At 47.6% G+C, this 22,711-nt stretch overlaps 1 protein-coding gene across 2 annotated transcripts in view; it reads right to left on the reverse strand.

The window, feature by feature from the left end:
* LOC119382569 (adenylate cyclase type 9) overlaps positions 1 to 22,258 on the reverse strand; it is a 106,363-nt gene extending 84,105 nt beyond the window's left edge. The window contains exon 1 of one of the 2 annotated variants that reach the window (XM_037650325.2): positions 21,861 to 22,258. The gene's annotated coding sequence lies outside the window, so the exon portion shown is untranslated. The remainder of the gene's footprint in view (positions 1 to 21,860) is intronic. The other variant, XM_049412240.1, reaches the window with a different exon arrangement.
* Positions 22,259 to 22,711: the final 453 nt, after the last annotated feature.

Here is a 22,711-nt window from a genome sequence, read left to right on the forward strand (position 1 = left end):
TCTTGTAATGTATTTATAAGCGCAATGCCGTCATGACAAAAAATATTCTTTATAAAGTTATCTGGGATGCGATATGCGCGCAGACGTCAAGAACACGACGATTTCCGCTTGTGCCACTGGGAGCCCAGAAAACGCGACAGCGGAAGGCCGCACAGAAAGCCTCCCGCTTTGAAGTGATTTGCATATTCACTACCCTATATGCATCGAGTTATCGATCAGTTAGTCTCGTCCAGGTTAGATAGCATAGTACAACGACCGTTCCAGAAAGGCGTTGGTCCCGGGTTCCATCACCGAGTAAAGAGGAATTCTTTCACAACTACAAAGCTTGACGTAAACTGGGCGGCTAGTTGGCTAGTCATGAAAGCTAGCGTGTATGTCCATTGTCTATTTTTATGTTTCTGTGTCGTCCTAGTTTTTGATGCGCGCTGCCATGAGCTATCGCTATAGAAAGTTTTCGTTCTGAAAAAAAAAAAAGCAGATTTTTAATAGCTCGTGTTGTACTGTCGAAAGAACGGTACTACTTTCTTACCATTTTAGGAAATGTCGTATGCCTGGCGTACGTTTTTTCTGAGCATTTACGAGGGAGAGGGAGAAATGAAGGGATGGTGGAATAGTGGCCGGCCGGCGACAGAGAGCTTTTACGAGCAAAAAAATATTGTCAGTTTGGCTCCAAAAGTTCGAAATTACGCAGAAGAACGACCAAAAAGGTCCGAGACATCCTTGCTCGAATTCCCCCGGAGGTCAATGGGAAATACAACGGCTGCTAATCCAAAATTGCCGACTGCGCCTCTCTACGAAACGCTACTCGCTATCCGATGTTAAAAGGAGGGACCCAGAGGGAGAGAGCGAGAATTCATTAGACGAAGGTAAAGAAGTCGGCTTTTGGCCTGTTTTCGCCACTAACCCTTGCGCAAGAAAGCGTTTCACACACACACAAAAAAAAATGTTGGCGGCATTTCTTTACACTCACCGATACACCCCTTATTACTTTCTTTTTTTTTTTTTCGAGCTGAGACTTTACTCGCACTCATGTGCACTCAATCTAGGCCCCGGTCGAACTCGCGGCTGAGAAAAGGTCAGTGTAAGTGCGCTTGCGAGCGATTGCTCAGAAGGACGACACAGTACATATACCAGCCATGTTCCCGCTATAAGCGACCGGACACTTGACGAGAAAACGCAATATACTCCACTGTTCCACAGCTCATAGTGTTTTCTTTTTCTTCCTTTTTTTTTTTCATTCTCATCACAGTGTAGACGACGGCTTGCGCGGTCGTCCAGTCGATCAAAGCACGCAAGGTCAACAAAACAGTGGCATCACTATGTGCTCGCTCGCCTCCTCCTGGCGCGCGCGCACATACACACAAACACACACGTGCACACACCTCTTCTCTCATTTCTTTTTCTGGCTTTCCTCACCACATTTCTTTTTCTTTTTTTCAGAAACTTGCGAGAACCAATTTGTCGAGAGAAGAGCGGAGGCGGGCCGCGACAGCGGCCTATCGTCGAAAACCGTTCCACGGGAAACGAACGAAGCGGCGCGAAAAGCGCAAGAAGGCTGGGGTGCACTGACCCCCGGCTGAGCGGGCGCTACAGCCATTAAGCCTTTCTAGAGAGAGTATACAGCCCGCCGGTATGCGCCGCGCGCTCCCACAGACAAGCTCACGCTGCGCAACAACTTGCACACACATGCGCGCCGGGGAAAGCCGCAATCGAATCTGCGGCCGGCGTGGGGGTTGGTAAACCCTCCTCCCGAACCGGAGTCCATCGAACACGGGATCGCACCGGGGGCCGGGCGAGCGACCGCAAGAGCCCATCTCGACTGCGAGTGCCGTCCGGAGTGGAGGCCTAAGAGGATTAGTGCAGAGCAAGGCTTCGTAAATCTCCACGGCAAGCGAGCCGCGCTCTTCTCCAAATCGTGATGGATGATCCACGCCGCGTTGCCGTATTTATTTCCCAGCACGTGCAGTCGTAAAAGTGAGGCAAGGAGTCTTGCATCTCTGCTTTCCTCCGTTGACTTCTGGACTGGTTCAGGCCATTGGCTCAGACCTGATTTCCCTTTCGCTCGCGATTTCAGCATCTCTCGCGTTTTTCTCGATCTAGCGACGAGGGCCTTCCATCTTCTTGCAAAACGTACGTACCTGTGGTCAGCGCGAAGCGACGAAAAATAGATCACTTAACGGACGCTTGCTGTATAGTATAGTACACATATATAGAAACCGAGGCACGTGTACCTTGATTTATCCACGCCTTTTCGTCGATGACCGGGAGGGTTTTGATAAATCTACACGCGTAAGGCAGAGAAATTGGATACTTTCTTTCCAGTAGGACGTAACAGAGGAGGGAGGGCTGCTGCCAGCCTGCCCTGTCGCGAAGTGTTGAAAGGGGGGCAGAAAACAAGAAGCGATAAAAAGAAGAGGAGGACGCCCTTTGGGTGCCTTAGGGCCATTGCTTCATTGAAGGCAAGCGTTGCAGCGCCATTAGAGGCCAGAGAAGAAGACGGAGAGAATCCCATCTGGCGGAGTGTTCGCTCGGGTGAAACACGAAGCAGTTAGCAGCGTCTTTCTTGTTGTCGTAACACGAGAAGGCCCGTAGGCGACAAGATTTCGGACGATGACGACGCAAGCTCTAACGAGTGCCACGCACGCCTGCGCCCGAGCCTATAGTGGCTTCGAGAGCGCATGCGGCGGTCAGGGATGAGAGGGAGACAATCATCATCATCAGCCTGTCTATGCCCACTGCAGGGCAAAGGCCTCTCCCATGTTCCGCCAATCAACCCGGTCCTGTGCTTTCTGCTGCCACGTAATACCTGCAAACTTCTTAATCTCATCTACCCACCTAATTTTCTGTCTCCCCCTGACGCGTTTGCCATCTCTTGGAATCCAGTCAGTTACCCTTAATGACCACCGGTTATCCTGCCGACGTGCTACGTGCCCGGTCCATATCCATTTCTTCTTCTTGATTTCAACTATGATGTCCTTAACCCCCGTTTGTTCCCTGACCCACTCTGCTCTCTTCCTGTCTCTTAAGGTTACACCTATCATTTTCCTTTCCATCGCTCGCTGCGTCGTCCTCAATTTAAGTTGAACCCTCTTTGTAAGTCTCCAGGTTTCTGCTCCGTAGGAGAGGGAGACAATGCGCGAGCTCTTTTACACGCGCTGCGTGAGCTTCCGCAGGAGCAGTTGCCCGTAAGCGCACTTCAGGCGTAACTACCGAGATGACGCGAGAGCGCCTCCGGGTCGGCGGCACCAAAGTGGTCTCGCCAAGGCGCGCGTGAAGTGTCGGTGTGCCCATCTAACTCGTCGCAAGCAGATGCCCCGCATCGCATCTCGTCGAAATTAAACTCGACCTCTCGCTTCGCGCTTCACTAAGCGCTCTCATAACACTGGGGGGAGAACACTGGAGGCTTCCTGAGAGCCGCACTCTGAAACCAGGCGAGAGAAATGCAAAGATGCGCATTACATCTGCAGCTGACGTGCGAGTGCATAACGACTTCTCCCTCGTCAAAATGAGCGTCATTGTTACGAAGGGTCAACAGCGGTTGGGCAGTTGAGGAAAGCGTCCGGCTTTCTGCAGCATTCCCGTAATTTCTGCTGATTTGCAACACATTTGTAAGCAGGCGTCATACGTCATCACGATGTCTACAGAAGAATTTCGAGCTGGCCTGTCAAAGTCCAATAGTGGCACAAACTGTATTTTGTGGTTATCTCCTTACTGTGGAATGCTGTGCGAGCAACCTCTCTCATTTGTCTGCAGTGACATCCACTTAGCATAGATCTGAAAAAGCGAACTCTTGTACAACATTTTCATGCATAGAAGAAATTGACTGTAATGTCGTATATCGGTAGTTACCTTTCATATATTTCAATTTTAGCAGAACCTAAGCGTATTAGTGGAGCTCCTCCTCAAAATTTTGCTTAAAGAGCGGTAGCTACAGCCGCAACAGGTGGGGCGTTTCCGATGCTTTTCTGTATAGCTTAGGACATAAGTAGCACGTTATCTCTCAATGTTTCATCGGAAAGGACAATAGACTTCATAAACAAGCAACACATTTCATATCGTCTCTACATGTGCATAACTTATTTGTGCAGCATGTAAACTACATGTACAATATTTAACAACGCAGGCGTTCCCTGGAAAAGCTGGGAACTTTTAGTAATCAACTAGGAAAGTCTGGGACCTAAATTTAAACAAACAAGTCCTTTGCCTTCGACGACTTCTCTTATCCAGACAAGGCTCCGACGACAAGGATTCGCTCTGTATAGCCTCATACATCTCTTGTTTGATTATATACTGCTGATCCCAGTATAACAACCAGTGCATCCACAACACGTACACAACAAAGGAAACACGGCGCTATTGCCGAGCGCGCTAACATTCTCCCTGACAGCGCTGCTGAAGACGAAACGAACAGATACACCGATATCCTTGCGTCTTCTTCGCCACGATTCGGTACTATAGTTTCCTCCCTTATCCTTATAAAGGATGCATGGTTTATCCTCGGTAGTGTATAGCGAAGAAGCCGTTACACTGGCACAACGGGAGACGAAGAAAAAGCGGTGTTTTCACAGTGTCGCACAAATAGCAAGAAAAAAAAAGTAGTTAAAGGAAATGACTGTTTGGGAGTAGGAAACCTTGTTAGGACGGAGATGCGGGCGTAGATGCTTCGTAATTCGGGGAAAAAAAAAACAGAAAACAAGAACGAAGTACGCGAGGGGAGATGAAGCCCGCGGAAATAAGTGCACGGAGAAGGGGCAAAAAATCGTTAAGGCGAGAAAAGACGCGCCTCGGCGGCCGCCTCTCCAAATGAAAGGTTTTTGGCGCTGGAAGAAATGCTGCGATACCAATCGTCCCCGAGCAGTGGTAACAAGCATTGCGAAGACACATGGGAGGAGTGAAGAAATGAACAAGATGGAGCTGCAACACAGTCTAAAAAAATACCAAGTTTCCTTCCGTCTGTGTACAAGGGACTTGGGACTTGTGCTTCCGGATTCGGACTTGTTTCCTTCCTGGCTTTTTCAACCGGCGCTAAGCGCGAGTCCGTGGGGAGGTGGGAGCGGCAGAGCTTGCAAGCCCGTGGCTCAACGTTTTGCTATCGTTGCCACGAGTAATTTACACGGTCCCGCCCGTCAGAACATGGGCTGTACGTATACGGAGCGCGGACGCGCTGTCTCTTTGCGACTGTGCCGAGGCAGTTAACAGCCACAAACACACTAACGCACGTCGAGATGACCAAGTCATCGCTGTGCTTTGCTCTGGCGGCCAGCGATGGCGAATATATAGTTCCTCGGAAGGTGTGTACCTTCATATCATACTAAGATCGCAGTAAACACGTACACTGAGAAAACAAGAACAACCTTTTCTCTTTTTTTTTCTCCCCGCGCCCGCCTAACCTTAGCTTCGATGTAGCTCAGCGGAACTGCGTCGCAAGTGAACCAACCGAGGCACGCTGTGCGTAAATGCACACATTCGCAGCACAGTGAGCTGGAGGCATCGCAAGGACAAAAGAAAAAAAAGGAGACAAAAAAAAAACACAACGCTGTCCAACGAAAAGTCCTTCTTTATAACCTTATAGTTATGCAGAGACGTAAAATGTCGCCTGTCATTCACCGACATATGGGGGTCACGCCCAGAGGCAACATAGACGGGCTCGTGGAAATGTGTGGCAGCTGCTTGACGGCCGCGCTTGCGCGTTGGAGGCGAACCGACGACCTTTGCGGGCCGGTCTTGGAAAGCCGACGAGAAAGAAATAAAGGCGAAAACGGCACAGCTGCGGAGTGACAGGAACGGCCTGCATGCAAGAGGCGACGCAAGCAGGGCTGGCTTAAGGAGCCCGTATTTCATTCGGCGACAGAGCTGTTATTTCTTCTTTCATTAACTTCGTCTTTATTTTTGGCATGGTAGAGGGAAACGTTCGTATTTTGCATCCTTCTTTTTGTCTAGACAAAATGCTTTATTTTTTCGTTGCATACGTGTTCAGACGTGGCAAAACTACTTTTGACAAAAACAACACAAATATGCTAAACAGCTGATGGGGCCGGCCAAGATAGATAGATAGATAGATAGATAGATAGATAGACAGATAGACAGATAGACAGATAGATAGATAGATAGATAGATAGATAGATAGATAGATAGATAGTAGATAGATAGATAGATAGATAGATAGATAGATAGATCGACAGATAGATAGACAGACGACAGACAGACAGACAGACAGACAGACAGACAGACAGACAGACAGACAGACAGACAGACAGACAGATAGATAGATAGATAGATAGATAGATAGATAGATAGATAGATAGATAGATAGATAGATAGATAGATAGATAGATAGATAGATAGATAGATAGATAGATAGATAGTGATAGATAGATAGAGAGATAATAGACAGACGACAGACAGACAGACAGACAGACAGACAGACAGACAGACAGGACAGACAGATAGATAGATAGATAGATAGAGATAGATAGATAGATAGATAGATAGATAGATAGATAGATAGATAGATAGATAGATAGATAGATAGATAGATAGATAGATAGATAGATAGATAGATATGAAGCGCGGAAGAGAGAAAGAGGGTAGGGGAAAAAAAGACAGCTAGGGACGAAAGTACGGAAGAGACCGCTAGGATTTCGGTTTTTCACACTAGTGTTCGCCCGCTCCCAAAGCCTTACTGAACGCACTTTCGCCAGTCAAGTCGTCGCGGCACTTCTGCAGCAGTCGCAGGCGTAGTCAGGCATCGATCCATCATCGCTGTAAGCATCGTTGCAAAAAAAAAAGCTATAATTAAACCGGTATAACCCCCCCCCCCTTCCACCACTTCCCCGTTCGACCTTGATGCACAATGAAACCTCCGAGAACAAAGGCTGCTGCACCTAAAGCGGGCGACGGGACCCCTGTGCTGCGGTAAGCTCTTCCTCGCGACCACTCTACCAAAACGCGAGCCGAGCGCCAGATTTCCGGCTCGAGCGCACTGCGCTGTTGCAGCGACGGCATTTCGAGAGGAGGATAAAAGAGCGGTGTGGTCGGTGGTCATGTCGCAGAGACAAAAGCCCGGCTCTGCTGCCTTGACTGCAATGGCCGAGCTCCTTGCCTTCGTACCCCCAGTGTGGCGGGCACAGGAAAAAAAGAAAGTTCTCTCAACCCGGAAGACAATGACTCGCGGCAACCATCTATCCCTTCACAATAGTTCTTCCGCAACTCCCAGAGGATTTAGACTTTTGTTAACACCTTCTTTCTTTCTCTATATCAGTGTATGAGCACAACCTCGCTTGCAAGTGCTGCTTATTCTCAGTTTAAACGCGCGGCTTTGCGTATGTTAACGTGTACGATGTGAAACGAAGCACTCGCCGTCCTATCACAACCAGCCCTGCTCTGAATATTCGTCTGTTACACACGCAGCGTCGTGCTCGTCGGAAGGAACAAGCCGACGACTAGAGTACGAACTCTCTTCAGAAGAAGACTAACAGATGTTATTCCCGCATGTGATCTGTGATTCTTCGGTTCACCTATAACTTCTCATTAGTGCATGCCCAATGTTTATCGTAACGTTGGTCCATTCATCAGATTCCACTGTATAGTAACATGCGCATTGTATTCATCCACTCAAACCAACGACACTATATCATACACACAGACAGGTTGTTTTTGCCGGCCTTTTTCAACTTGTTTCATTTGATGAATTACATCCAGCAAGCAAACAACAATTGCGCCACCGCCTTCGCCCTCCACAGCTAAGGATGTGGCAACCATAAATTTATATATTTTTGCACTAAAACGTACGCCGCACGTCATCTCTGCAACGCGCGTTGTGCAATTGTTTCTAGCAGAATCCGCGACACTTGAAGCGAGCTACAAACATCCAGCACGTTAAGGGTCGCCCACCCATTATTTTCAGAGGCATGCAGTTGCGCCACGCCGTTCTCATTTTTGTATTCATCACGATACTTGCCGTCCCGTCAACGCTATCATACTCCGTATTTTTACGCCTCATAGATACCGTACTTTCTTTCTTAACGTTCCGTCGACTTCCGAGCCCTTTCTCCACCGAAGCAGCAGCACTCCCAACCATCATCATCCATTATCGAAGGCTCAACGAGCCCTCGCCTTCCGCCTTGACCTTACCCCGTTCCAGGCAGGCTGTACCAACAAAATCAGCCTGCAGCTCACGTCTTCTGGCAGCCCGTGGCGCATCAGCGGCCGCCTTTGAGCAATCGCTCATATCCAACTTGTTTCTTTATACACGTTCCCCTTCCAGTGACATCGCATCGGGCGTAATCAACAGCATGCTCTACTCTATACATATAGTAGAATCGCTGCTTGTAAGCGATGCCAAGTAATGCATGCGTGCGAACGAAGACGGCGTCTCCCGCGTGAGGGAAGCAGCGAAATATTTCGTGTTAATGGTTCTTCCCGGTGGCGTACCTCCGTTTCCTCGCCTATTAATAGAGCGGATGCACAGATATATACAGCCGAGCTCGTTAGGAAACGCTGACTCGACTACATCGTGTGGCGTAGTCTACTTTGACTACTTTGTGAGTTCGTCTACTTTGTGTGGTGTGTATACTTTTGGTACCCAGACATTCGAGGATTTCGCTAGAACTGGAACTTTTGGATGACCCATTTTTCTATTCACCTAACGCAAGAGTTTCTAGTTCTCTTCCCCCCCCCCCCCCCCGTTTTTTTTTTTTTTGTGAAAAGGATATCTGATCAATACTATTAAGCGAGTGAAGAGAGGGAGTCCCCTCCATTTACTTCTATCTTTAAAAAAGGAATACATTAAATCGCGTTTCTGCACCACGTATATGCTGCGGCATAATCCGGCAATCCCGAAAGCCCAAAATCCCACGATGACATGCAATTTACACGTATAGACTTTGAAACGGGGGCCACGACATACCACCTAGCTTGCTTTATCAACTCAGGTTTTGGTACATCTGTGGCAGTTTGCAGTAGTCTGCCTGTCTACACTTCATATTATTTGTCTTCATTAAAATTACTAGCTATACATTTTATAGCTGCCTGTAAGCCCGTAAACATTCCTGCTCCATATACAGCATGTTTATTATTATTTTCATTCCACTAATACCATAATCCTACTTAGCTTATCTCGACCACTGCCTGGTTAGCGCTCCCATCGGCGCTGAATACGAGCGAAGGGTGGATATTCCCAGTCCATTAGCATGCACTGAGCCAACACATTCTCATCCTGTTGCGAATATTAGCGTGCGTATGTTTTTTTTTTAAACTGTTTTACATCCCGGCCGCGGCGGCTTCACTTTCGATGGAGGCGAAAATGTTTGAGGCCCGTGTATTTATATTTAGGTGCACGTTAAAGAACCCCAGGTGCTCGAAATTTCCGGAGCCCTTCACTACGGCGTCTCTCATCATTATATCGTGGTTTTGGGACGTTAAACCCCAGATATTATTATTATTATTATCAGGCCGCCAGCGTTATATGGCACTTCTACGAGCTGCAGTAGCGTCACGCGCATACGACACAAATGCCACAATTGCCACAAATTACGTCCACAAATAAGTGCACGGCAGTTGGACACATACACACGAGGAGGAACTGCGTCAAAATTGTAGCGATATCAGTGTGTATGAGAAGCCCTTAATGAAAACGAAGGCTTGCTTCATAGACGTATCCGTTCATGCAGAGGAAGGACCAAACAGTTGGGAGACAGCAAAAAGGTACGCTTGTGCGCGCGTAGGCGTTTCCGCAGACTCAGGTTTATGTAGCGCTGCCACTGCGGCAGCAGGTGGGCGACGTCTTCCGATTGGGCTGTAATGCGACACGTATTCCTTTCGATACAAGGAAGCGGCGCTCATCTCATATATGCACGTGTGCGTGGGCGTACACGTATGCATCTCATATATACACGTATGCGCGTTGAAGAACTGCGGACCAACGAGAGGGACATTCGGCTGCAATGACATCGAGGTCCATATTGACGAAAATATTTTAGGCGAAAACCGTTAATAAAAGCGCAAGTCAGTCGATCTTGACACTGGACTCATTACTAAAATGTATGCGGCAAGCCAATGGTGAATAGAACTTACGAACAAAGACGCTTGCGAAATCGACGTGCAAAGGAGAACGCGAACTGCTACGCCGACACGAAGGCCCAGTGGTGTAGACAGATTAATTATTTTATTATCTAAAGGGAGGACCGAAGGTCACTGATGAGTTGATTGAGGGAGGAAGCACCGACGAGGCTCCGTGGTCGAATACTTGACTGCCACGCAGAGTGCCTCGGTTAAAACCCCGCCCAGTGGTGCACGGTGTTTGGCTGCTGACCCGAGAGACGCGGGTTTTGATCCCTGGCAGCGGCTGTCTCATTTCGACGGAGGCGAAATCCTAGAGGCCCGTGTAATCCGCGATGTCAGTGCAGGTTAAAGGACCTCAGGTGGTCGAAGTTTACCGGAGTCCTCCGCTGTATACGGCGTCTCTCATAGCTTGAGGCGTTTTGGGAGAACCCCATAAACAAACCAACCAAGCACAATATACTACACCAGGAATCTGCGGTCACTAAGCTTCAACCATTTCTTCAACCATTATCAACCATTTATTTTCAATCTGCCCGTTTGTGGTAAGTACGCAAGCATATTTTTTCGCACAATACCGCAACTTCCGCTCATTAAGCAAGTTTCTCCTGCAGTCGAGAAAGCGTGGCAGCTTCTTTCGATCTCGTTCTTTTGCATTGTTTTCAAATTCCGAGTCCCGCTTGACCGCTCCCGTGTTCTTTCCATGCCGCTGAAGCAGCGGCCGGTGCGTTCCGTTCTGCCGCGGTATAATGCGCTATTGTGCGCAAAGGGGATCGCCAGCGCGGGTAGGAAATGACCCGCGGCGGAATTGATTCTGCGCGCTCTAAGTGAAGCGCAAGAAAGAAAAGAAAAGAAAAGAAGAAAAAACGAGCGAGCGAGCGAGCTATGATCGCCATCTCTGGCTCCCCTTTTGTTTTATCATATACGACGCGTGCCTTTTTCTTTCTTGGCACAAATCATCACACTCTCCTTTCTACATTCCAAACCCGTTTTTATTTCTTTCTCTCGATGTGCATATGCATTCTTTTACTCGATCTTAGAACCATGCACCCTCGAAATGAAGAGCGAGAAGTCGGTGGAAGCTACGCTCGGGTCTCCGGCCGCCAGCAAGCCCTCTTCTCTTATTTCGTTTCGCGTGACCAGAACGCGGTGGTGCGCAGAAAGTTCTATTCTGGAAGCGATGACTCGGAACCTCAGAAAGCACGCCATCTATATACACAATTTTCACCACACCGTGCAGTGCAGCGAAGGCTAGACGCTGCGTCAGACAATATGCAGCTTTAGAATAGCGCACGCAAACCTCTCCGTTAGCGTTTGTCGCCACTGCGCATGCGTCATACGCTAACAACTTGGGTACGCACGTCATATTTCGAAATAGCGTACGTATTCAAGCAACGCAAGTCCCTAGGAACCCATTTCTACTGTCAATTAGGAAAGCGTACCGGGGTCAAAGGCGCGCCTCAGGAACAGTCAGCAGCGCGCTGCTAATGCCACGCTCAACCATTACGTGATCCTCGCACGCAGCAGGCATCCCGTATTGCGGATGATTAAAATACTGCGCTACAGTTACTGGGACAAAAGAGGTTAGGGAGAACACGCGTAACGAAGTCGACACGACAAACGCAAACTATCAGCGCCATATCCAGCAATAAACCCACGTGTAGCACCAGAAGACAGTTCCGCAAGATTGTCGTCCCCTGTTCATTCCCATTCCCAGAGTTCTTTTTTCCTTCATATTTTTTTCTTTTCAATAAATTCGGTTGATAGTTTGCTCCTGTCGTGTCCACTTCGTAACGCGTGTCCTCCCTAACTTCTTTTGTCCCAGTAACTGTAGCGCAGTATTTTAATCATGCAAAACCAACTAGCCCAATACCTCACTTTGCTACCGTGCTACGGAATAATCGGTAGACCGGTCTCTTCCTAGCTCCAGTTCCTATTTTGTAGAGGCAACTTCTGTGCTGTTACAGCACTGCGCGGAATTAGCTGGACAGGAGTACTGGATAGGAGTACCTGCTTTATTTTATAACTTTTTTTTTCGTATAGTTCTAAATCCGGGGTGGCATTGCGGAAACGTAGGTTGGTTAAGTTACAAAGCTCGACACACACACACACACACACACACACACACACACACACACACACACACACACACACACACACACACACACACACACACACACACACACACACACACACACACACACACACACACACACACACACACACACTTCTTGAGAGAAGGTGCATTCAAGACCTCTTCCACACATCTCGAATGTATCCTTCCCCTTCCACGTTTCTCCTCTTCCACTTGCCCACCCTCACATTGCCGCCGAGTTCCATCATGCTTGCGAAAGGCGATATTTTTCCAACTCCGAGACCGCGGCTGCGCCACTTTCTGGCGCAGCGACTAACACCGTCACGCGCGCATATTTCTATTGTTGATGCTTCTACATACAGGTAGGGAATTTCCGCTCGTCGCGTCCAGAGAGTGTCATGGAGAGCCTTCCTATCTTTCACTTTGTCTTTTTGTTTATTTTTCTCACTTTGCCTTTGATTTGTTTCCTTTCACGCCTTCCATCCTTCTGTTTTCTCTTTACGAAAGCAGCTATTGCGACACTGGTGCGTTGGACGCTTTCGCGTACTCTTCATCTTTTTCTTCGATATGCCCACTTGCATTTGTCACCGTCAACACAAATCTTTCCGTTGCGCATGTGGTATAAGCTGCGGAAAGCAGCCACTTGCTTTTTAGCTTCATGTCTATCAACAACAGAAATTGCTCCCGAATGTCGTCGCAACCACCTCCAATAGATTGTGAGAGGGCGCATGAAGTGCTACATTCTATGTCGGCGGCAGTTAACAGGGGACTTTTATTTCCTTCTCTCAGTCCCGTCCTCCCCTTTCCCAGTGAAGGGTAGACAGTCTTCTCCGCATCTACTACTGACACGTAATCAAGTCACATTCTACCGTGATGGGGGGTGGGGGTGGGGGGTCAGTAATCAAAATTTCATTATTTTACAGAGCACTTAATCAGTAGAAGTTAAACCAAAAATCAACAGCCTGTCCCCAAGGAAACAAGACAAGGAAGATTTCACGAAGACAAGACTGAAGAGCTACCACTTTCAAGATTCAGCACCGAAGATTAAACTCTGACACATGTTAGCAGCAAGAAATCAATGTAACATGAACAGTAGTGTTTTTTTTTTTTTGTCCGCTACTCTGGGTTGGGGTCCCGTTCTCCTTCCCCTCCAAAATTTACCTTGGCTCTGCCCTGTTCATTTTTCTTTTCTCATTGGCATTGCCTGCTATATTATTATGGTGCAGGCCGAGGTTTTATTCTTTTTTTTTTCTTTCTTTTTCATACCTCACAATAAAGAAAGTCCCTTGTGGCATCCCCTTGTGTACCGATCTTTCGCCTGTTGATGGCGTGTCGACTATAGTACAGTGCAGCGCTGAGGGCTTCACACATAGGGTCCAATACAGACCATTATTCGCCACGCGAACGCTTATATAAATGGCATTAATATGGTGCGAGCGACGGGTGTGATTGAGTGTTTTCGTCGATTACACCCTTTTTCTTAAGTATTATCATTGGATAATAATAATAATAATAATAATAATAATAATAATAATAATAATAATAATAATAATAATAATAATAATATATTATTATTATTATTATTATGATTATTATTATTATTATTATTATTATTATTATTATTATTATTATTATTATTATTATTATTATTATTACACCTGTAGGCGCAATGTTCTTCAAGGGACCAAGAAGGTTTGCGCAATAATTATCATAATTGTGCGTTATTGTCGCTAGAAAGAACGAACAACCTGCGCGAAACGAGCACGCAGACGCGCGCCTTTGTCTAAGACGAGAAAAAGCACGACTTGCGCAGCATATACCACGCCTCGCATCAAGGTCGTCGACCAACACGCCGACGAGGGCCGACGATGATCTATGAAACCCCCATCGCGAGCTTCCGGGGACAAGGGCATTGCATACGGGCAACGAAGAAGAAAATAATGCCGTGAAAAGGGTCGGCGATGCATAGATATATATACATATAAGGCTGCACGCAAGGCGATCGAGGCGACAAATCGGTCGCGAAAAAAATTGGGGGACGCTTAAGCTTCGCCTTTAAGAGCCGAACGCGATAGCGATATTCTGTTCCTAGTGCGCAGTTCGAACACTACGAGGGTTTAACAGAATGCGCCCACTAAGGCGTGTGCCTTATGTAATGGGTAGCATGCTTTAAACCAGGAGCAATTATGCGCGAGAAACTTCTTCGAAGTTGCGATGCACCCACTACGTGGTCTTAAGGGAATACGCGCACTAATGTGTGCGCCTTTTGTAATGGGTGGCTGTCTTTAAACCACCAAGTCGTTATGATATTGGCGTGGTGTGACGCCCGATGGCAATGTACGCTTGTACCACGCAATGTTACTGCGATATTACTTCTCGTACTGTGACACCTGTATACAGGGCGCGTATTTTTGGGAAGCATGAAAGTTACTTTCAGTACAGCTCCAAGCAGAGGCGTGGCTGTGTGGTAGAACACCTGCTTGCCACGCAGACGGCCTCGGTTCGATTCTCACTCGGACCCAACATTTTTATTATTTATTTTATTTGCAGCTTTTTCGATTTTTCGGTCACGGACATGATGATTTTTCGCTCACAACCAACGGCCCCGACGCCGACGGCGCAATTTCTGCGATACGAGCTCTTTAACGCTGTCGCGTTAAAATGCGAATACGCGGGCACATTGTGGAGGTGAGGCAAGCAAGGAACTGCCGGAATAAATTAACCATTAAAAGGAACACTAAATACCTGTGCAGGAAAGAAGGAGGCAGCAGGCAAGGAGGTTAAGCAGAAACGCACCTGGCTGACTACCCTGCTCAGGGGAAAGGAGAATAGAAATGTGAAAATAATGTTAAGTGGCTCTGTCTTATCGATGAATCATTATCTACAGTCGCCAGTGAACGCACTGCCAAAATACGTGTGGCCAGGCGAAGCTACAGCTAGGGTGACGCCAGCCCAGTGTCCGCGCGGAACGCGACTGCTCTTTCTAGTGGCGTCCCCAGAAGTGCACATTAGGCTGGTGTAGATCACACGTCCTATAAATAAATAATTTTTTTTCGAAAGTCTGCCATTAGGCATAATAATTATTGATTCAGAAATACTTCATACACGAAATAAATAATTATTATGCCATAATTGTATTTTACACTTCTCGGACGTCGATGAAAAGGGCAGTCATTTAGCACGTCAACACTTGGCTGACGTCTAAGTGACTGAGCCACAGATTCATCTGACGTCGTATATTTCGACAACGCGTCCCCTTGGGACTATATGCTTGATGCTTCCTCAACAAGCGAGAGCCACTAAAAAGTCGTTCTACTGCCGATGTCACGTATGGTTTTGGCATGTGAAACCTCAGAAACTGACCAACCGATGCCACGTATAAAGTATATAGGTAAGTTTAGAAGCATGCAGGCAAGCCGGCAGGGCGGGCATTGGCCTATCGTATCAATTCATGCAATTGTCACACCTCTCATTACTTGACACCCACTGATCAAGATCAGCGAATACCGGTCGTAACGCAGGCCGAATATTTTACAGAAGCGATTAGCAAGATTAATTTATGGTGATTTGGAGGTTTCGCTCCGAGCCACACTCTGAGAAAAATAATTATTTGCCACATATATAATTCTCTTTAAGGATACACGTCAACTCCATTTTTGGAGATTATACTCTCTTAGGAGAGCCGTGGGAGGCGCGAATCTCCAAGGGAGAGTTGACGTGTTTCTTAAATGAGAGTTATGCATGTACGGCTCTATCCGCAGTAATCTATGTGACAACCTCAGAAACTGACCAACCGATGCCGCGTATAACCGATGCCGTGTATAAGTAAGTTTAGAAGCATGCAGGCAAGCCGGCAGGGCGGGAACTGGCCAAACGCTCTGTCCCATTCTTTATACGTCAGATATCGTATGCTTACATAGTGCTTCTGATTATTTTCTCTTTTCTTATTCTTTCATTGTTCTTGTTTTTCCTTGTTTTTGTGTGTAAATTTCCTCAATACGACTATCGTGTTGATGGAATAGCCGGCTCTAACGTAGCCTACCTTCACCTGTTGGTTTTTTTTAAAATACATAAATTAAGAAAAGTTATATATGTAGCAAAAGAAAAGAGTGTCAGGCATTTTTTTTTTTTTTCGTTCTTAGACTGAAGTCCTAGCAAGTACAATATTCAACAAAGTACCGCGACGCTTATAGGCTCGGTCCCCGACAACAATTGGCGGACATTCAGCGTCACACGCGGCATCAGAAGCTAAATGACTTTGCGAAAGCCGCGTATTGTCATTACTAGGCCTGTTCGCGACCTGTCCGCGCATGCGCTAGCGGTATAACCTGATAAAGGCAAGGGAGCAAGGGTGAAACTGCGAGGGAGCGCCAAAGCGTTGCAAGCAGCGCCCTTTCTTCGCAGTCCACGTTCCACATAGTACACCGATCGAATATGGACCACCACACGTGTCGCGATATTCCTGGCGGCAGTTCCACGCGGGTCGGCGGCGATGGCACGTGCTTTGCGCTTCGAGCAGCAGCAGCAGCAGCGTCACAAAGCGGGGCGACCTTGGGGTGGAGTTCTGCCCGACGCCGCTGCTTGGCTCTCACAGTGTCGTCTACGCTTTCGCCTCTCGCATTACTTTCTTGAAGCTTTTCGAGATCGCGCGTGGAGCATTGTGCTTCAAGCCTTGAATGAACACCACCAAAAGCTCCGAGGCGAACACGAAAGGCTCGAGTGAGCGCTGACCCTTTAAGGACAGTTCATCTCCACCTGCATCTGAAGTAGAAAGAAGAGCGAGTTTAATCTCCTGTGCCTCCAAACAACGGACCTCTTTCTTTCTTTCTTTCTTTCTTTCTTTCTTTCTTTCTTTCTTTCTTTCTTTCTTTCTTTCTTTCTTTCTTTCTTTCTTTCTTTCTTTCTTTCTTTCTTTCTTTCTTTCTTTCTTTCTTTCTTTCTTTCTTTCTTTCTTTCTTTCTTTCTCAAGTCTAAAATAGACCACTGAGTCGTTAAAGCAGCCCCTTCTGTTTTTGTGCATATGGTGATAATCGTCACTGTAATACGCGGCAGCTCATTGCCGGGGCGTCAGAAAAGTGCTTAATGGACGGCGCACGTTGATGGGGCGTGGCGAGTGCGCGCTGATGTGAAGGTCTCCGGCCAGCCACAGAGCCCATAAACCATATAGCGGCGCCATAGTGATTACAGGTGTGATGCGTGAGAAGAGACAAATAGATCTAAAGATAAGATCCAAAGATAAATTTGTAAGCAGAAGAGATCAATGGAATCTAAAGGGAAAAAATAATGGCTATAACGTAAAATCATGGAGAAGAATTAGCGAAGTATTTCGTCTTTACTTTTGCCGTTCGTTTTCAGTTTATAATGGCCGTTCAGTGTCCCAGGAGGAGCGTGTGTTTTTGTGATGTCACGACGCCGAAGCTTGTGACGTGGCAGGAGAACATCGCAACTGTGATCGCAACGTTGTCGTACTTACTCCAGCTCGGCTGTCTGCTATGCTAGCAGCTACATTGGTTAGGACTATCAGCACAGTATATAACAAACATTGTAGACAAGTTTTAAGAGGATATACTTAGGGCGTCTATAGCCTGCTAATATTTTTTTCTGCGACTTTCAAGCAGCGCATCTTTAAAAAATTTAGTAATAAAGAGTCGAAGACGTCGTATTACCTAGAGATGAGACTTGTACAGTTGAGGCCCACCTATATCCGCAGAGTACATTCCGTTCGCGTCTTCACCGTAATCATCAGCAGAAAGCTACAACAGCCACCGTTAAGAAATATGCTGGAAAACATGATTCATAACAGAAAAATAGAGGAGGCGCTGATTCATAAAGTCCTTGTTGCCTCGCCTCTCGTCCTTGTCTTTCCGTGCGCCCCTATCCTAGAATTTATACATGCACCAACAAGCCAACGCATTTTATTGGTCATAAAGTGTACTTCCTACATCTACAAGAAAAAGAAAAGACAACTCATCAGCCTAAAATTGCGAATGGAAAATCTTTCGATAGCAAGCAGCCTCCTTAGAACACGAAGCTACTGACCACGTGCCCTAGCTCATCAATTATACCGCTTCAGGGCACGGACGTTACACGCCTTTGGGAGGATACGTGTGTTTGCTGTGGTGCGGCGCCGATTGTATTCTCTCGCAGGCATTCAGCGAGTGTTGTTGCCGTCTAGATTTGTTGCTCCTTGCCGTTGCCTCCCAGCTTTTGCCTCCTGCTATATAAGATGCACAGACTGTTACCTATGTACGTTTCTTTCTTTCTTTCTTTCTTTCTTTCTTTCTTTCTTTCTTTCTTTCTTTCTTTCTTTCTTTCTTTCTTTCTTTCTTTCTTTCTTTCTTTCTTTCTTTCTTTCTTTCTTTTCTTTCTTTTCTTTTCTTTTCTTTCTTTCTTTCTTTCTTTCTCTCTTTCTTTCCTTTTTTCTTTCTTTCTTTCTTTATAGCATCATACATGACTGCACGTAACTCGCTATCGCAAGTAGGTCAGGTTTTCTTCGTCTATGCGGAAGTGATGAATGTGATAAACGGTGCGAGTAAGATCGCGCGCGCATTACGAAGCACAGCTCATTTACGCCGAAGGAGCACTCGAAAAAGAAAAGGCCGTTCCCATCGCGAGCGATGTCAGGCCTTTGGAAGGCAGTAATATGAACACTCGAAATCGAAATCGTAATAACGCCGACATCAAACGCCCCACAAACGCTAATCTCATTTCGAACGAGCTTTGGATCCCGCGTCAAAGCATTCCCTGCGGTTCGTTTTTTCTCCCTTCATCTGACGACCCAGTTATAGCGATGAAGGTCTCGCGAACGTCGGTGCTGACTACGCGTGTAAGCGCTCGTCACACAATGCGGCGAGGCGACGCGTAGCGGGAAATCATCATCGACGGAAGTCGATCTGCTCAATGGATTCTCCAGCCCTGCAGCAGCAATGGCAGCAGCAGCGTGAAACGACAGCTGATCGAGCCTGCAGATTCCGAGGGCAGACTAGGGGCCCAAACGCGGGTTATCGAAATGAGCCTTTCACAGGAATATCTGTAGAAGGAAAAGCGACAGAAGATGACTGCACGGTACTTTCGTTTTTCAGGTGAGGGAAGGGGATGAGTAGAGGGGTGAGGCGACACGTTCGAAAGTGGAATGTAGTGTTGCACGGACGACATTAAGCACCAAGGGCACCGTCACGAGCCGGGATCCGGCTGTGCAGTGTTTTATCACCGCGAAAACTATTATTATAAAACATGTATAAACCACGAACCACACGAGGCACCACACTTATCACAGCGATTGAACCATTTCTTGAAGGTCAGGGAATTTTAATGTGGTGGTCATGCTTCTTTCTTTCTGTGTTCGACTATTCTGTTCGAACTATTCGAGAATGAAACGGTTTGCCATAGAGCATTTTTTTAATATCACATGAAATGATTCTCTTTTCCACGTATTGAAATAATTTGTTGGTGTACCTAGTTATACACTTACCCTCCCTGCGGTAATACCTCACATGGAGATGCAGGTAACTAAAAAGTGAAATAAGTATTTTCGTGTAACGAGAGTATAAGATGAGTTTTAACGTGGGATAGGTTGGCGTCTGAAAAACATAATATGCTTCATCGCTAAAATCACCACAAGGTGAGAGATTCCATGAAGTTACGCAGAGGGCGAAACATAACATCGGGACATCTTGGATTAGCAGCCACGTTAGGACGTCTTTGTTGTGCTTTGATGCCAAGCGCGTGTTATCGTTATCGAGACTGCGTCTCATTAGCATACATCACTAATTCCGAGGCCAGCCATACCGGAACACAAGTTTGTAGCCCGTTATTTTCTTCACCAAGGAGCTACGGGTTCGCGTCTGCAGTCCCAGATTAAAGCTTAGAAAGCCTCGACCAGGATAATTTTGGAAAGAGCAGCCTTGGAAAGGGACGCGTGCTTTGGGTCTCAACTATTGCGCTATAACAAGTCGCACGAATACGTTTTTCAGGTAATGTTTCCTTGTGTCTCACAACTCTCGCTATCGGTGGCCAAGCTTTGAAAACCAGCCAAGTGCAGATCGCTTCGCTGCTGCACGTATGGGGAGGTCGCACAGAAGCGAAATTTCGCATATATACCGGTCGCTTAGACGCAACTAGAGATAATCACAGGCGTTGGTCCCGGTTTCGATCTCCGTACCAGGACGAAATTTTTGGCGAATAAAATGCTTTCTTTCTGAGAAGTCCGTATGGATTTCCTTGTCTCTTCGTGCTACAAACGGGCGGTTGTCAATTTCCCTTTCTTGGAGGTATTCAGGCGCAAATGCTATTTGGACGAACTGGTAACGCGAAACCGTCTATGCTGCATGGTACAATGGGGAAGAACGCAATGTACATGTATCCGTCTATCGTGTCACACACGCAAAAAAAGCAGCGAACACATGGAAACAACGCTTGGCGATACGCACGGCCGGAAATTATGCTACGTAGTTGCCGCCTGCGTATAGTGCACACACAGACCGGCGTGCCGGTCACGTGTATACGTACGCTGATTCACGCTATTTCCACGCTCGGTTCGCAGGTATGAGACGGACGGAACGTTGGTGAGTTACAAATGGTGGAGATGAATGCGAGTTTCAGAGGCAGTGAGTGTGTATATGTGTTAATGTGAGTCGAAGACAAGTCGGCAACCGAAAGTTTAAGCGGGCGAGAGGGAAAATGAGACTGGTGAATGGGTGCGTGGACGTGGGAAGGTGAATGCGAGAGTACGCAAGAATGAATGTGAGTGTGCACGTTCAATGGCAATGACTTTGAACAGAGGTAGCGCGTATCGGCTTATTCTGTGGGGCCTATGGGCATAGGCGTGCGCAGGGTTCCCCTTGAGGGGGGGGGGGGTCATCGCAGAGCCCCCCTGCCTATTAAGTCAAAGTATGGGGCAGCCTTCGCCCCCCCCCTCTGCCCCCCCCCCCTCCTTTCGCACGCCTATGCCTATGGTATTGTCGTCGTCAAGATGTTATAGAAATCGCGATGTAAAGCAGACAGAGTGCGACGCCAGCGCGTGACTGTCAGCACTGCTTGATCATTATGCTGTTTTCCCGACAATTTCTTGGTCGAAGAGGCTTTATTGCCGCATGGCTACTATACTGGTCAGGCTGAGAAAAAGAATGAGCAGTCAGACTGGACTAAAGATAAATAGGAAACAAATAAAGAAACAACCAGTGAAAACATTTTGTTCAAGAGAAATGCCCAAGTTCAGCCCAACCTGCCCGCTATGGAGGGGCTGGCAAGTAAATACTTCTACGGTCAATGCACGCAATGTGTTTTGCGAGGAGCGCATTTCGTAATGGGAGAGAGTTTGAAACCGTGCTGCACCGAGGCGAAAACTTGATGTCTTTCTTGTGCTTATTGTGCACAGTTATCTTTGAACAAAGTCCCCCGATTACATCCTCAAGAAGCCAAATGCGGGTGAAGAAACGACGATCGAAGACATGTTAACGTTCGTTCATCACCAGATGCTTTATGAAACTGGGTTTCTGGAACCAAGTTCCTTAATTAAGCACGAATGATAAGGGGAAAAAAATAATCCGAATGAATTATAGAACGCTTCCCAGAAGCTAAAATAAAAATCACGTTAGACAGCGCTCGTGCTGTGTCCTTCTCTTGTGCTCCGTCCTGTTCGCGCTGATTTTTAAAACATGAATAAATATGAATGCTGAATGAGCTAAACGAAACACTTGCTACGTACCACAGGGGATCGCCGGGGTGGTTGAACAAAAACAATCCTCAATCAGAACTCTCCGGGCCCAAGGATGTTCCTGAGAAGCACTCAATTGAGTGAGGCCAACGCCTCGCAAGCTCCGGTGCTCGCGCTTTAGGCGATCGTCACGAAGCAGAAGACGCACCAGCACTCGTCGAGCGATGCGTCGATGATGGGCGATTACGGTATTTCCACCGGTGGGATCACGGAATGGCCTCGGGTCATCGGAAAGCGGCGGGGCGGCGGGGCGGCGGCGAAGGTTGCCTTCGCCGCACGAGCATCGTCTTGGGGGCGACCACGACGGCACACGAGCAAGTGAGGGAGGGGTGCCTCGACAGACAGCGCGGCAGTGAGCGACCGGTGCACTCTTCGAGCGAGCGGATCCCGCTGACAGCAGCCGGCCTGCAGTGGTTGCGGCGTGCTTCTGTTGTGGCGGAGACCGCCACACAGGACACGCGGCCAGCGCGGGTAAGCGCGGGCCTCTCCCTCTCTCTACTCCACTCTCTCCACAGCCAGCTAGAGCGGGTGAGGTGACGTACTGGAAGCGGGCTTCCCTCTCGCCGTCAAGGCAAAAGAGAAAAGAGCGGCCACGTGATCACTCGCGAGAGATGACAAGCGGGAGCAAGCGCACGGGCCCGAGTCTGGTCTCTCGCACTCCTCCATCTTGCGCGCGCTTCGCCCGCCCGCACTTGTGCCAGCATTGCCAGCATCGCATCGCGCGAGCGAATACTCTTCTCTTTCACGGCTCCCGTAAACGCCCCGCGTAGAGCCGCGAGAAAATCTTTTTCTTGTTTTTCTGCCCTTTTTATCGACCGCTTGTGCGGCGTGGCTGATAAGGG

This window comes from Rhipicephalus sanguineus, chromosome 2 (assembly GCF_013339695.2).
Source record: "Rhipicephalus sanguineus isolate Rsan-2018 chromosome 2, BIME_Rsan_1.4, whole genome shotgun sequence".
Lineage (NCBI taxonomy): Eukaryota > Metazoa > Arthropoda > Arachnida > Ixodida > Ixodidae > Rhipicephalus > Rhipicephalus sanguineus.